This window comes from Suncus etruscus, chromosome 3 (genome assembly GCF_024139225.1).
Source record: "Suncus etruscus isolate mSunEtr1 chromosome 3, mSunEtr1.pri.cur, whole genome shotgun sequence".
In the NCBI taxonomy this organism is placed as follows: domain Eukaryota; kingdom Metazoa; phylum Chordata; class Mammalia; order Eulipotyphla; family Soricidae; genus Suncus; species Suncus etruscus.
This window is the reverse complement of record NC_064850.1, coordinates 120,016,148-120,031,751: the sequence shown is the minus strand read 5'-3', so window position 1 is coordinate 120,031,751 and position 15,604 is coordinate 120,016,148. Positions and strand designations below refer to the sequence as shown.

The following is a 15,604-nucleotide window of genomic DNA, read 5'->3' as shown; positions in this document are numbered from 1 at the left end:
CTCAGCAAGAAACCCTGAGACAGAGGCTGCAGAAATTACAAGGACCAAGGACACGGCAAATGGGCTTAGAAGTTGGTGCCAACTAGATGGGATGGTCTTTGGGGCACTGAGCTGGTAGCTGGAGTGGGGGCAGAACTGTGAATCCTATGCACTATGCTGCAGGATCCAAAACTCGCTGAAGCCTTGGGTCTTTCAGCTTTGGCTCTTCTTAATGCTTTTTGAAAGAATGAACAACATTCCCAGAATGTAAGAACATCTGGACTTTGTTTGAAAGGGGCCCGTAGAATGGCTGGGGGGACAAAGACAGAGTACGGCAAAAACTTGCTGTAAAATGTCATCTGACTGGCTTAATGAACAAGAGCAGATGTGACCAGATGATGCCTTTGGGACCCTTTTGTCTGGTTGGCCAACATCACTAGTTACAGCTCATTTCTCAACTCAAGACAAAATGTCATTCCATGACCAAAGTAGGTCACAAATCCCAGCCTGAAAAATTACTTTGAGTAGATGGGGTTTCCCATGTTATTTTCCCCACATTTCAATATTCTTATTACCATATTCCTACTCTCTTTTTTTCACTTGAATATTCCAATAATAAATACAAGAAAATTGATTGAGAAAAGCAAATTGGCTAAAATGATTAAAAACCAAAATAAAATTGAGAATATTTTCTCTCTCCCCACCTCCTCCCCACCCCATTATTACATATTTGAGATTCCTTTTCTTACATGTTTCTTGTGGTATATATATATGTTTTTATAATCACCTAAAGTATGACAAAACTGGAAGACCATCACTAAGGCTGAGATGTACAATGGAGTGATTATTGGAAACCTTTAATCTAACTATTTCCCAGTTAAATCTGCAGCATTGTTCTTCATTAAATTTTCTTTTACTCTCTTGAATGTAAGAATCTTGTCTATAGAAAGTCTAGTCTGAAAAGTGTGGTAGATTAAACCATACTGGTCCAGAAGCCAATCCCTATTAGAGACCAAGAGATAAAAGACATCAAGTTTTGGTTTGTCTGCTTGCTTTGGTTTTTGGATCATAGCCAGTGGAACTCTGACTCTAAACTCAGAAATCACTCCTGGCAGGCTCAAGGAACCCTGTGGGATGCTGGGGATCAGATTCACGTTGGCAGTGTGCAAAGTAAATACCCTACCCATTGTTCTACTGCTCTGGCTTGAGAGGTGAAGTTTTTTTTTTTTTTTTTTTTTGTTTGTTTTTGGTTTTTAGGCCACTCCCGGCGGTGCTCAGGGGTTACTCCTGGCTGTCTGCTCAGAAATAGCTCCTGGCAGGCACGGAGGACCATATGGGACACCGGGATTCGAACCAACCACCTTTGGTCCTGGATCGGCTGCTTGCAAGGCAAACGCCGCTGTGCTATCTCTCCGGCCCGAGAGGTGAAGTTTTGAAATACCCAATTATAAGAATTTTTTTCAACTGCAAAAGAATCATCATTTATTTATTATTCAAGGGTCTTCATTATACAGGATTCAGTACTTTCACTAGTATAGGCATAGAATAGGGGTCCTGAACAGTATCCCTGTGGATAAAGAGGAAACAGTGTACTTTGCTCACATACCATTGACTCACTGAACATGCACTTGAGTTCTGCTTAGGGCCTATGAGAGAATGATTCACCTCTGGTGATATCCTGAGAAATACATGTAAAAATAATACTCTGAGGGGCCACAGTGGTGGCACAAGTGTTAAGGCATCTGCCTTGCCTGCGCTAGCTTAGGACGGACCACAGTTCGATTCCCCAGAGTCCCACATTGTCCCCCCAAGCCAGGAGTGATTTCTGAGCACATAGCCAGGATGAACCCCTGAGCGTCACTGTGTGTGGCCCCAAAATCAAATATATATATATATATAAAACACTTTGAAATTCATAGTAGGATGGTAGCAACATATGGAAATTTCCTAAGGCAATGAGAAAGCAAGAACTAAATTGTAGACAGGTTGGCTACAAGTTACTCACAAGACTACCACATAATAGACTTGGCCTGGCAGTTGCTCAGGACATGAACTGGAGCTGAGATCCATTTCTAGCAATAGGAGCAGCGAATGTTCTCCTTGCACTGAAACAGAGTCAGGAGATAAGAATTTCTCTCAGTCACTGGCAAACACAGTATGGATACATCTAACTGTATCAAGGCATCAAGTGGGGAAAAGAACAAAATCTCTTAAAATTTTTGGTCCTAAGTCTCTTCCTTATTGGATTGAATCCCATGTGGAAAGCGTGTTCTCTATCTCTTGAGCTAGCTCCTTAGTTCATATATAAACACATATATGTGTTTTAAGAATACCCAGAAATACCACAAAGCATCTCTTGGAGAATTTACACTCATCCCAGGGCACAATTGGGTATATTTCATTGAATGTGAGCTCATAATTCCAAATTATAACCCCAGGAGGAAACAGCAAATCCTCAGCAAGACCCAGCACACCAGCAATTAGCAGGACTCAGGAAACCCTCAAAATAGCATAGAGAGCTTGTGAATAAATATCTCCATCCATGTTAAAAGACCTTAAAGGAGTCAACTGAACAAAAAAGAAAAAGAAAGAAAAGGAGGCAAAGAAAGGAAAGGAAAGTAGGCGATGAAAGGGAAGGGAAGGGAAGGGAAGGGAAGGGGAGGGAAGGGGAGGGAAGGGAAGGGAGGGGAAGGGAAGGGAGGGGAGGAAAGGGAAGGGAAGGGAGGGGAGGAAAGGGAAGGGAAGGGAAGGGAAGGGAGGGAAGGGAAGGAAGGTAAGGGAAGGTAAGAGAAGGGAAGGTAAGGGAAGGTAAGGGTGGGGAAGGGAAGGGAGGGAAGGGAAGGGAAGGGAAGGGAGGGAAGGGAAGGGAAGGGAGGGAAGGGAAGGGAAGGGAAGGGAAGGGAGGGAAGGGAAGGGATGGGAAGGGAAGGGAGAGGAGGGGAGGGAAGGGAAGGGAAGGGAAGGGAGGAAAGGGAAGGGAAGGGAAGGGAGGGGAGGAGAGGGAAGGGAAGGGAATGGAGGGAAGATAAGAATTGAAAAGATTCATTTGATTACACAAGAACTAAGCCATTACTTTGATGTGAAGGATTAGTGCCCAGTAAGAAAATTATCTATAGGAGCTGGAGCCATAGTAAAGGTGCTTGCCTTGCACATTGCTAAATTAGGTTCAATTCCAAGCACACCCCATATGGTCCCCTGAGCACCACCAGGAGTGATTACTGAGCAAAGATCTAGGAGTAAGCCTTGAGCATCCCAGGGTGTGGCCCCCAAACAGGAACAAAAACAAAGTAAAAAAAAATAAAGAAAAATAAAGAAAATGATCTACAGTTATCCAGCTAAATAAGCTATCATCTAAGTATTATGCTGTCATAAGAGCATTTTAGGGCAAAGATTTAGTGTTTACCACAAAAATACCCTGGCTAAAAAAAGTATTCAAAAATATTGTTTATACAGAAGGAAACTGAATCTTGAAGTGGTGAGACACAGGAGGAGAAAAATAAAGTGAAAGACAACAATGGTTTTTGTAAAAACCATTTTAAAGTAGGAAAAAGACATTTATTTAAAACATATTATAAATAAACTTAAAATCAGTATTAGAAATGGGGATGACTAGAAGTAAACATTTCTTCTAGATGCTTATTAGCATTATGCTATAAAACATACATGCATGTTAACATTTTAATTCTAAATGTTTTTAAAACATTGAAATAATGGATTCATAAGGTACTTGCTTTGCATATGACTAACCCAGGTTCTATCTCCAGCACTCTAGATGGTTCCCTGAGCCTTGCCATGAGTGATCCCTAAGGATAGAGTCAAGAGTCAGCTCCAAAGATATAGCTTAATAATACTGTGGAGCACAGAGAGGAACAAGGATATTTGATCCACTGTTGCAGACAATGAAGTCTTCAGAAAACCCAGCAGGTATTTTTATACCACGTGAACAAAAACCTGCAACTTCCTAGCCTGGTCCACCAAGACCTTCTACCTCACATCCACTTCTCTCTTCCTATTTGCTCAGCACCACACAGTCTTGGAAGTCAGGAACCACTAAAGTTTCTGGACCTGGCCTGGATAGAAAAGGTAAGATCCCAACCCTCCGGCTTTCTGCCTTAGTCCAGCAGATAGCATGGCTAGATTCCAGCATATTGCACTGGTCTTTACATGGGCCTTTGCATAGATAATAAATTGTCAATCCTCCCTTTGCTAGAACTTTCAAAGAGGTTAGACTATTTTCTGGCCTTATCCTTCTGGATCAAGTTATCAATCGAGAATAGAATCTATCTGACAAAATTAAACTATGACAGATGATGAACTTCAGGGCTAAAGACACCAGGACACTTACTAGTACAGTGAAATTTCACTTTGGTGTAAGGAAGAGAAGAGGAAGAAAGAAAAGAAGAACCAGAAGAGGAGGCTAGGGCATACTGTTGGGTCTTAGGCACTTTGGTGGGGATGGAGAGGTGCCTGATACTTAGCACCTTTTCAGCATCAACACAGTTATTACCTCATATGTATTTGTTTTTTAAAGAGAGAAATCTCACTTTCCATGTTGTGTGCCAGGATAAACATACGTACCCCCCTTCGATGTGAGGAATCCTAAAACACCAGACAACTGGCTCATTCAAAGCATGCTGATGTCATGGGAATAAAAGGCTGAGGGGTTGCTCACATTTGGCCTGTATTAAGAGATAGTGCCTGGAATGAGTCAGAATCCTTGATGATTAATCTGTGATTTGCGTGGCCACAAATGCAGCTCAGTCCTTGGGCCAGATGTTTCTGATGGAACCTTCTGAGAGCCCCAAATGTCTTAGAAACCATTTGCTTAGTCATTTAAATAGATTGCTTGCTTTTGCCAACAGCTTGACAATTCAAAAAAAAAAATTAAAAAAAAAATAAAAGAATATAAGCCTGTTTTCCCACTGGAAATTTTCTGGAATGCTGCCATAATCATTACATATAGGACTCTAAGGAAACCTTAGCATTAATGGCCCTGTGGACAAATGAAGTCTGGATTTTGCTGAGCACTGAGAAACAAAATAAGAAAGAAAAGCAACAATTCAGTGTCATGCCCCTTGACGGATTTCTCTACAATTAAATATTGATGGTCATGTGTAATTTTTCTCAAAGGAAGAACCATGCACTAGTCGAGGCTCTGGAGTTTGGTGCTGGGACTGGAATTACAGGAAAATGAGGTACTTCTTCAATTTAAATGTAAAACTTCTAAAGGCCATGTTAATGCTTTATTTACTTTGATATGTTTCCAAGCAGTGAAAATAATTCAAATTTTAAGAAAATCTTGCCAATAATGTTTATCCATCTAAGGTTACCAATTATTTGTTGGTCTTTCTTTGATATCAGAAAATTTGTTTAGGAAAGACTCAGAGATTGGTAACCCACCAAAAAAAGTCCACTAATATCCACTCAAACCAGCATCATTTATTCCAGTAGGTCTCACAAACCTCAATGATTGGGACCAGAGTGATAGTACAGAGGGTAGGGAGTTTGCATGGCTGTACCCAAACCAGGTTCAATATCCTGGCATTCTATTTGGCTCCCAAAGCACTGTCAGGAATGAACTATAAGCATAGAACCAGGAAGAAATCCTAAGCATCATTTGGACCAACTGTGAGAGACCATCATTGGTCAAATGGACAGAATCTACAGTGGCACCTCCAGGAGACTGCTGGTTCCAGAACATGACCTACAAGGCCCAGTACCCCATGATGTGTTCTGCACAAAGCTGGGTCATCCCCACATGGATCCAGATCCTTCCCTGGAGTGTAGACTATAAGACCTAACACTCTTTTTTGTTTTTTTGGGTCATACCTAGTGGTTCTTGGGGGTTGCTCCTGGCTCTGCACTCAGAAATTGCTCCTGGCAGGTTCAGGGGACCATATGGGATGCCGAGAATTGAACCCGGATCTGTCCCGGGTCATTGCATGCAGGGCAAATGCCCTACTGCTTTGCTATCATTCTGGTCCCAGGACCTGATGCAGAGATAACTCTGGTGAGAAGCCACACAAGCATGAGAGTTGAGAAGATCACTTAAAAACAAGAAAGAAAGGAGGCCAAAGCAATAGCACAGCAGGGAGGGTATGTGCCTTTCACGCTGCTAACCAGGTTTGATCCCCAGCATCGCATATGGTCCCCCAAGTGATCACTCTCCCGGAGTGATCCCTGAGTGCAGAGTCAGTTGTAAATCCTGAGCACTTTTAGTGTGTCATGTCTAGGAGTATCCCTGAGGTCCCCCAAGCAAGCCTGGGAGATCACTTCCCAAGAGTATTTATATGAAATATAAATAAATGGACCTACACATTTACATGTCTATATACATATAAACTCTATTAAACATTAAAATAAATATCTAAATACAAATATTAAAGCCACACAACAATGCATTGGGTGTACCTGATGAATTTTCTAGATATATTAATAGTTCCACTTTAGGGTCAGCAAAGAAGCAACAAAGATCTAAAGGCAGCACAACTGAGTCTGGGGTGTGTTGAAAGGAGAGTTTTAGGGTCTTTGGGAGAGGGAAGGGGTATGCTGGTTGATGGGGGTGGTGTTGAAATGATGTCCCCGAGAAACCATTCTTAATAGCATTGTAAACCACCGAACCTCCCTTAAAATAAAAAAAATATATTGCCATTTGATTCAACACACACATTTTTCTCCATGCTTGAATAATCACTTGATTTCTTTGGCTCACACTGTTTCCAGGCCTGGGAGTTGCGGGGGAAGAGAAGAGGCAAAGGAAAGAGAAGGGAGATGGAAGGGAGCATTTTCTCTCTGGGAGGTTGTGAGCTGCCCTGGAAGATGAGAGGACCATCCATGGGAGGACCAGAAAGACAGAACTATGAGGCTTGTGCAGGCTGGCACTCCCCTTGCCCAGGACCCAGGCCCTGCCCACCCCATGCTGCCAATACACAGAGTCACTGCACCTACTCCTGCCTCCAGCAAATGCAGAACAAATGCAACAACTGTGTCTTCAGTCTAACCACCCTGCTAGCTGACCCTGGCCAAGCTGCCCTATGCTAATAGGGCACTCTGGGACTTTCTCATAAGTTCCCAGCAGGTCCTGGGAAAGATTCTTAGAATGAACAACTAACACTGAGTGAGGTTGGACAGACAGCAGCAGGGTCCAATCTTGGTATTGCTTTATTTTATTATTCTTATTCTTATTCTTATTACTACTACTACTACTACTACTACTACTACTACTACTACTACTACTATTATTTTGGTTTGTGGGCCATACCCAGTGATGCTCAGGGGTTACTCCTGGCTATCCACTCAGAAATCGCTCCTGGCTTGGGGAACCATATGGGATACCAGCAGATATAACTGCAGTCTGTCCTAGGCTAGTGTGGGCAAGGCAGATGCCTTACTGCTTGCGCCACCGCTCTGGCCCCAATAATTATTATTTTTAATGAATGGTGGTGTAAAACACAGCTTCAGATATACCCTTTTGGAACTGGAGCCATAGCACAGTAGGTAGGATGCTTGCCTTGCATGCGGCCAACCTGGGTTCCATCACCAGCATCCCATATGGTTCCCTGAGCTTGCCAGGAGTGATTCCTGAGTGCAGAGCCAGGAGTAAGTCCTGAGCACCATGGAGTGTGCCCTCTCTAACACACACACACAAACACACACGCGCGCACACAAACACACACGCGCGCACACACACATACAAACACAGATGTACCCTCTTAAACACCTGACTGTTGAATATACCCATCTGGTTGTCTAATATTTCTAGAGAACCTTTCGTTTTGCAAAACTGAATTGCTCTATCCATGGGATGAAGACACCCCATGGAGTATTTCAGTGTTCTCCTGTAGTGATACTTGTCTCGAGGAAATTTAAAGAAATATCCCTATATTTGGGGAAGTTGCCTATAAGTCATGCTCCAGCAATGCTTGAAAACTGAGGGGTTACAGGAAGGGGGAACCAGCAGAAAAGGGCTTAGCTGATCTTTCCGGGGAACAGGCCACATTGCATAGGCCTGTTTCTTAGGGAAACTTCCCTCTGCAATATGTCTGAAAAGAGTTGCTGATAGTTTCATTTGCAGAAAAAGTATCTACAAGGCCTGATGGGTAGTACAGAGTTTAAAGCACTTGCCTTGCACCAGCCACACCATGGTGCAAATTTGATCCCTGCCACCATATGTGCTCCTCCTGAGCACTACCAGGAGTAACATCCCTGAGTACAGAGCCAGGAGTAAGTCCTGAGCACAGAACTAGGAATAAACCCTGAACACAGAACTAGAATTAAGCTTCGAGCATTGCTCAGAGTAAGCCCTGAGCACAGAGCCAGGCGTAAACCCTAAGCACAGAGCCAGGAGTAAACCCTGAGCACAGAACCAGGAGTAAATCTTGAGCACAAAACCAAGAGTAAGCCCTGAGCACAGGACCTAAAGTAAGCCCAGAGCATTGCCCAGAGTAAGCCTAAGCACAGAACCAGAAGTTAGTCCAGAGCATTGTCCAAAGGAAGCTCTGAGCATGGAGCTCAGGATAAGCCCTGAGCATAGATCCAGGCATAAATCCCAAGCATCATCCAGAGTAAGCCCTGAGCACAGAACCAGACATAAGCCCTGAGCCAAGAGTAAATCCTGAGCACAGAGCCAGGAGTAAGCCCTGAACATCGCCTGGCCCCCAAACCAACCCACATTGACAATGCTTCCTGCTCACGGCACATGCAATTAAGAGGCCTCGTTGTAATACTCTAATAGCAGTGTCATAGGTCTGCATAAACAGACCTATCTAATCATCCCAACTCGAAAGCAATGGGCTCAAAAGGGCCCTGAGTTGTGGGCGATGGGCTGGGATGGTGACAGATACATCTGTTCCCCAGTGTGAATTCAAGCTCCCAGCTCAGACACTCCTGGCCCTGACCCAGCATTAGGGCTGATTCATTAGCACTTCTTGCTGTGGGCTAGGTTAGTCTCTAATAGACTGGTAGGCTTGTGAAGCAGTTCACAGACTTGAAGCAAGTGGACATTGCGTTTCTTTCTTCTTTTCTTTCTTTTCTTTCTTTCTTTCTTTCTTTCTTTCTTTCTTTCTTTCTTTCTTTCTTTCTTTCTTTCTTTCTTTCTTTCTTTCTTTCTTTCTTTCTTTCTTTCTTTCTTTCTTTCTTTCTTTCTTTCTTTCTTTCTCTCTTTCTTTTGTCTGTCTTTCTTTTTTTCTCTTTTTCTTTTCTTCTCCTTCCTTTCTTTTCTTTTCTAAATGATATTCTACTTGAGATTGTCTACTTGAGATTGTCTGTTCTGTTAGAGCCCTTTAATTCTTTTTTCTTTTCTTTTTTTGTGGGGGATATACTTGGGTCACATCTAGTAGTGCTCAGGGGCTCCTCCTGGCTCTGTACTCAGGAATTATTCCTGGAAAATTTGGGGGACCATAAGGATGCTGGGTATCAAACCTGGATTGGCTGCCTGCAAGGCAAGCATCTGCCACATTGTGCTATTGATCCAGATCACAGACCTTTTGATTCTTAGCTTCCATGTCACCTCTTAGCTTAGCTTGAAATGCAGCAGGCATAAATGTATTTCATGTCAAATAGCCCAAGTAAATGACCTTTCTTTATATCAATACATTATAATTTATAAGGACTTTAATAAATCAGCGATACCCTTTACATAGCATTTTAATGTAAGGATAAGTTAGTAAAACAAGAAAATCATTTCACTCAGAACTTTCACTAGAAAAAAAAATCACATTCACAGAGTCTGATGGGCCCATTTGAGCTGCAATTTCTTCAGAAGGAAATGAAATAACTCGTAAAGATTTGGAATTTCCAAATTACTTTGAAGGTGTTTTACTCCAAGTTTCTCAATAAAATAACAGAATTTCTTTCTCTTTTCCTTCATCGTGAGAACAGAAGCCCAAACCATTCTTTGCAATAAACTGCTGGATCCGAACAGGCATTTTTCCCAAGAGAGAAAGTTAAGGAACTCCATGCCAAGGATTAAATGATTTCCAGCTGTAAAAGTAGATTTAATTTTTCTGGGAAAACTGATAATAGCCGAATTCAATACAATGTGTGTAATATTTAAGACAGTCAATGGATGATTAACCATGCAAATGAATGGTTACCAAGGAGGCAAAGTTATAGTTTTCACCATAATCAAAAAATATATTGTTATCATCCAGCTATTTTATGCTAGAGAAATTTACATACAGAGTTGGAGGGAGGACAACACTGGTGGTGGGAATACCCCTGCTTCAATGTCACTATGTACCTTAAATATTACTGTGAAAGACTTGTAATTCACATTGGTCACAATAAAATTATTTTAAAAATATTCAACATGAAGCTGTTGAACATGTCTCAATAGAAATAGTTGCTTATTAAAATCTGAATACAGTTTACAAATGAATTATACAGAAAATAATTGTATCCCATGTCTAGGAAAGGAAGATTTGTGTGTATCCCATACAGTAAAACCTGGACATCAGGCTAGTCTCTGTGGTTCACCAGGTGAAGAGAATGTTCAGGAGCTAAGCTTAATAAATAAGGGAGAAAGACAAGACTGTCCCAGTCTGTGTGGGGAAGTGCTAGAAAGATCTGGAGTGTATGTATTATGGAACATGGACTGGGTGGTGCCAGTTAAATATATCCTACCCTGCCAGAGAATGGAACCTAAGAAATCAGGAAAAAAAGGCAGAAAAAGCCATGGAATTAGTAGCTTCTTAGGTTACCATGGTTTGATTATTTGAGCCCCCTTAAATTCCCATGTTTGAATGTGAACATCCAAGTGGGATAAGGTCAGAGAGTGGAAACCTGACGGTTCCACCCCCAGGATTGGTGCTAGCACCATAATAGAGCCCCACAGCACCCCTATGTTCTGCTACCATGTGCATGTGTGATGTGGGAGACTCACAGACTCAGAGGCAGGAGCTTGAGTTTCCTCCCCATGGGCACCCCAACTCACCCAGATACTAGGTCCTGTGGTAGGGCCAAGTCCCAGTTAGGGTGGGTGGTGGTGGCACTTTGGGGGGGTGGTGAAGTGTGGAATGAAACTCAGAGAAGAGATAGAAGTTGGAGAGAAACATTGGGGGAAGAGCTGAATTTGTCAGGACTCTGTAGAAAATCAAGTGGAGAAAAAACAGAAAATAGAACCTTCTAGACACAGATGTAGAGTTAGAGATCATGGGAGGTTTTTTATTTTTGTTGTCTTTGTTTTTTGTTCTTGTTTTGGGGCCATATCTGGCAGTGCTCAGAGGTTACTTCTGGTTCTGCATTCAGAGGTCACTCTTGGCAAACTCAGGGGACAATCTGGGGTGCTGGGGGTTGAGTACAAGTTGGCCTCGTGCTAGGCACATGCTTTGCCTGTTGCACTAGCGCTCAGACCCTGTGAAACCAGTTTAGTTGGTTAAAGTTAAGGAGTAATTGGCTTGAGCTGGAGGACAAAGGGAGTTTGATAGAAGAAGGGGTGTAGTGGTGTCCAGATCCACAGATTCACTGAAACAAAGTCAGGCTGTGAAAAAGTGAATCATGTCAAAGGAAAAAGAATATTGTCACACAGCTGTGCTGAGCCTGTGCCCCTTGTTGCCATCCCTAAAATCTACACTCTCTCTTTCTCTTTCTCTCTTTCTCTTTCTCTTCTCTTCTCTTCTCTCTCTCTCTCTCTCTCTCTCTCTCTCTCTCTCTCTCTCTCTCTCACACACACACACACACACACACACACACACTCTGCACAGCAGCATGAGTTGCTGTCAGGCTGCTCCCCAAATGAGAAAGAACAAGAGTCACAGGATTGTCACCTCCAAGCTGACCTTTCCTAACTCATTCTCTAAGTATGAATTGTAGACCCAGGCACATTGGGGCAAAGACTCACATTTTACTTATTGTTTGATTTGGGGCCACACCCAATGGTACTCAAGGCTTAACCTTGGTCCTGTTGCTCAGGGATCATTCTTGGTAGGCTTGGGGCACCATATAGAGAGCTGGGAATTGAACGCTTGTTGATCCTGTGCAAGGTCCCAACTCACATTTAATGATTGGAAAGGGCAAGGTAAGCATGTGACAGCCCCAATGAGATTAGAACTCCTCATTATACCAGGAAACCCAAATTTCAGCTCCTAAGGATGGGTGCAAATGTGGTAGTCAAGATAAAGTACTGAGCCCTCCTTTATGGATAGATTTTCTAGGTCAAGCTAAAACAGATCAATGCAAATATCTGCCTATAGATAGAGCACCCATAAAATTTATTGTCTAAATTGGGACCTCAGGAGGAGTTAAAGGAGGGAAACTGTTAATAGTTACACTCGAACTATAGCAGAAATAGCACAGTTCTGGCCGAAGTGATAGTACAGCAGTAGGTTAACTGCCTTGCACACAGCTGACTCAGGACAGACCCAGGTTCCATTCCTGGCATCCCATATGGTGCGTTCCCTGAGCCTGACAGGAGTGATTTCTGAGCACAGAGCCAGGAGTAACCCTTGAGGACTGCTGGGTGAAGTCCAAACCCCCTTACCCCACAATAAAAATAGCACAGATCTAGGCAAAGGAGGGAGCAGGTCTGCTAAATGGACAGTAATGTACAGGACTCAGGAATGACTTCTGCATGTAGACTGACCTGAGGACAATCACCTCTCAAGGCACTGCATATGCAAAGATCAAACTACTTCTTGAGGGCTGGAGTGATGGGCCAGTGGGAAGGGCCTTTGCCTTACATGAAGCCAAGCAAGGTCAATTCCTGATATCCCATATATTCCCTGAATGTGACCCCAAAACAAAACAGTGAAACTAAAACTATTTTTCAGGATTCATGGACACAACCCTTACTTCAACTTCCAAATAAAGCTTCCAAATAAAAATAAATAAATAAAATTTCCAAATAAGACACTTTCCCACTTTATACATGTACAACTGAGATAAAGTTTTCTGGAAGGGTAAGAGAGAAATCTAAGCAACTGATATAATTTCTTCCAGGCAGTATAGCCTCTCACTGAATGCTCATTTGTTCTGTTTCAAGCACAGACTAGAGTTGAAGAAGACATATCTTTTCTTTTATTTCTGTTTTTTTTTTGTTTTGTTTTGTTTTTGGTCACACCCAGTAGTGCTCAGAGGCCACTTATGGCTCCAGGCTCAGAAATTGCTCCTGGCAGGCTCAGGTGACCACATAAGATGCTGGGATTCAAACTACCGTCCTTCTACATGCAAGGCAAATGCCTTACCTCCATGCTATCTCTCCGGCCTCAAAGAGGACATATTTTATTGAAAGCAAGTTTTCAACTCTGCTTTATGTGAGATAAGCATTCAAGTCAGTCACCCACAATACTTGTATAGGATTCACGCAAATTTAAGGTTATAGAAAGGAGTAGCCAGTGTCTCCAGCATACAAAGCACTTAGTTAACTCTAAAGGGAAGTATTTTAATAAAATCCTTATCTTTTAAATGACACTCAGATTTAGTCTCGGCCACTTAGTAACCCATTAGAACTGAGTGGAGTGGCACTTTCTGATATCATGTCCTATAAAGAATCACACAAGCTCAAGATATTTGTCTTTGCTAAAGAAACTCCAGCCTGATGCCCATAACCTGGTAATGGTGGAGAAATGACCAGCTTCATGTAAATCTAATCAATAATATATGGGAAAAGTGACTACATGAAATCTCTATGGTTATCTCATTCCCTTATGTCCTGTGCTAAAAATTTACCTATTTGGATAGAAAATAACAGGAAAAATTGTGTCTTGGAAACAATTATTTCTGCATCCAGATGGAGAGACCAAAGCAAGTTAAAACTGTTATTCAGATAAGAAGCCAGGTCTTCCCTCAAGCTCAGATTGATCTAAAAACAAACATATAAAGTTAATTCCTCTTTTTAGTATCTTTTCCAGATGTTTAGTAAGCTCCAAAATACTGAAGCAAGGGAAACAGTTTACATAGCTCAGAGAAGGTCTAGACTTGACCTAAATCCAATAAAAATAACAAAAAAGACACCTCTTACTGGAACATCAGTTAGTCTCACGATTACTTGGGTTGAGGAAGGGAAGATTCTGGTAATGTACTGAAGCCTTTATTTTTTTAAAAAAATTTTATTTTTGTTGTGTGAACATTTACCACATGCCAGTGACTGAGCTAAGTGTTTTACAAATGTTCTCTTTTGATGCCCTCTGACTCGATAAAAGACACCCCAAGAGGATTTCATGTGATAAATTTGTCCAGTGGCTGTAAGAGGTCAAGGAATTTAGGCATAGGCATTTGGCTAAACAGTGTTGGTTCCAGTAATGCAAAGTATGTTCTGAATCCCGAAACTTGGTGGAAATTCCCAGTATTGATGAAACAGAGTAGGATACTGTAATTTCACTTGGAAAAAGGAGACTTCACAGGAACATCTTGCAAAACAGAGGGTCACACCAGGGTGATCTGCATATATGCATGCCAGAGGAGATTGAGGAGTTCGATCATTTCTTTGAATACAACAAACATGACGTTACACTCAATTCTACTCCATGCCAAGGACTCTGCTTTATATTCTGGGCTAAAAACACCAATAAATCAGGTCCCTGATTTCAAGCCATTATGCAGATGCCATAACTTATAAAAATGTATTGATCCTTTTTTTTTTTTTTTTGGTTTTTGGGCCACACCCGGTGACGCTCAGGGGTTACTCCTGGCTATGCGCTCAGAAGTCGCTCCTGGCTTGGGGGACCATATGGGACGCCGGGGGATCGAACCACGGTCCGTCTCCTAGGCTAGCGCAGGTAAGGCTTACCTTACCTCCAGCGCCACCGCCCGGCCCCGATCCTTTTATATTTTTACTTATGAGTACAGTCTTATCAATTATGATAGTCCCTTTTAGATAAGTAATCATCTCAGTAATGGGTTCTCCTCACCCTTAAGTATAAATATCTTTGCAACAGTTTTTTTTTAATAAGATAATAATTTTAGACCTGGATACTTTTTGATCAAGATCTTGACATAGTCTAATTGAAATAAATTTATAAGGGGAGAATGATTTAGGAAAGTTGAAAAGATGGGTCTAATTATAGAGGGGGAAATCTAAAATGTGGGTGGAAGCAGACCTTTCAAGAATTAGATGTGATAGAACTCATTAAGATCCTGAGATAGGAGTGAGCACAGTGGTTAAAGACGGTGAGACTAGCTTGGTTTGATGTGTACTTTCAAACCTCAGGTAGGAGCCTAGGAATTCAATTCTACAAGGATTTCCAATTTTCTCTTCTGCTTACATAAATATTAACCCTCTTTAAGTAGAATGCTTTCTTTTTAAATATTCTTTTCCTTTTTTAATCTTAAAATTTCATTATAGCTCATAATTTACAAAGTTATTTCTAGTTGGTTTTTTTTTTTTTGGTTTTGTTTTGTTTTTGACCCATACCTGGTGGCAGTCATAAATCCTGGCTCTGTGCTCAGAAAGAGCTCCTGTCAGGCTATGGGGGACCAAATGGGATGCTGGGGATTAAACCCAGTTGGTCCTGGTCAGCTGTGTGCAAGGCAAGAGCCCTACACTCTGTTCTATGGCTCCAGCCCTCTAGTTGGGTTTTAGACATACTATATACTGGTACTAATCCCATCACTGTGTCTTCTTCCCTCCACCAGGGTTCCCTGGTTCTCTCTCTCTCTCTCTCTCTCTCTACACACACACACACACACA

At 42.0% G+C, this 15,604-nt stretch overlaps 1 protein-coding gene across 1 annotated transcript in view; it reads right to left on the bottom strand.

Annotated features, from left to right (window-relative positions):
• The window catches only part of RNF150 (ring finger protein 150), a 166,604-nt gene that overhangs the window by 78,787 nt on the left and 72,213 nt on the right, over positions 1-15,604 (bottom strand). The gene's annotated exons all lie outside the window — the stretch shown is intronic.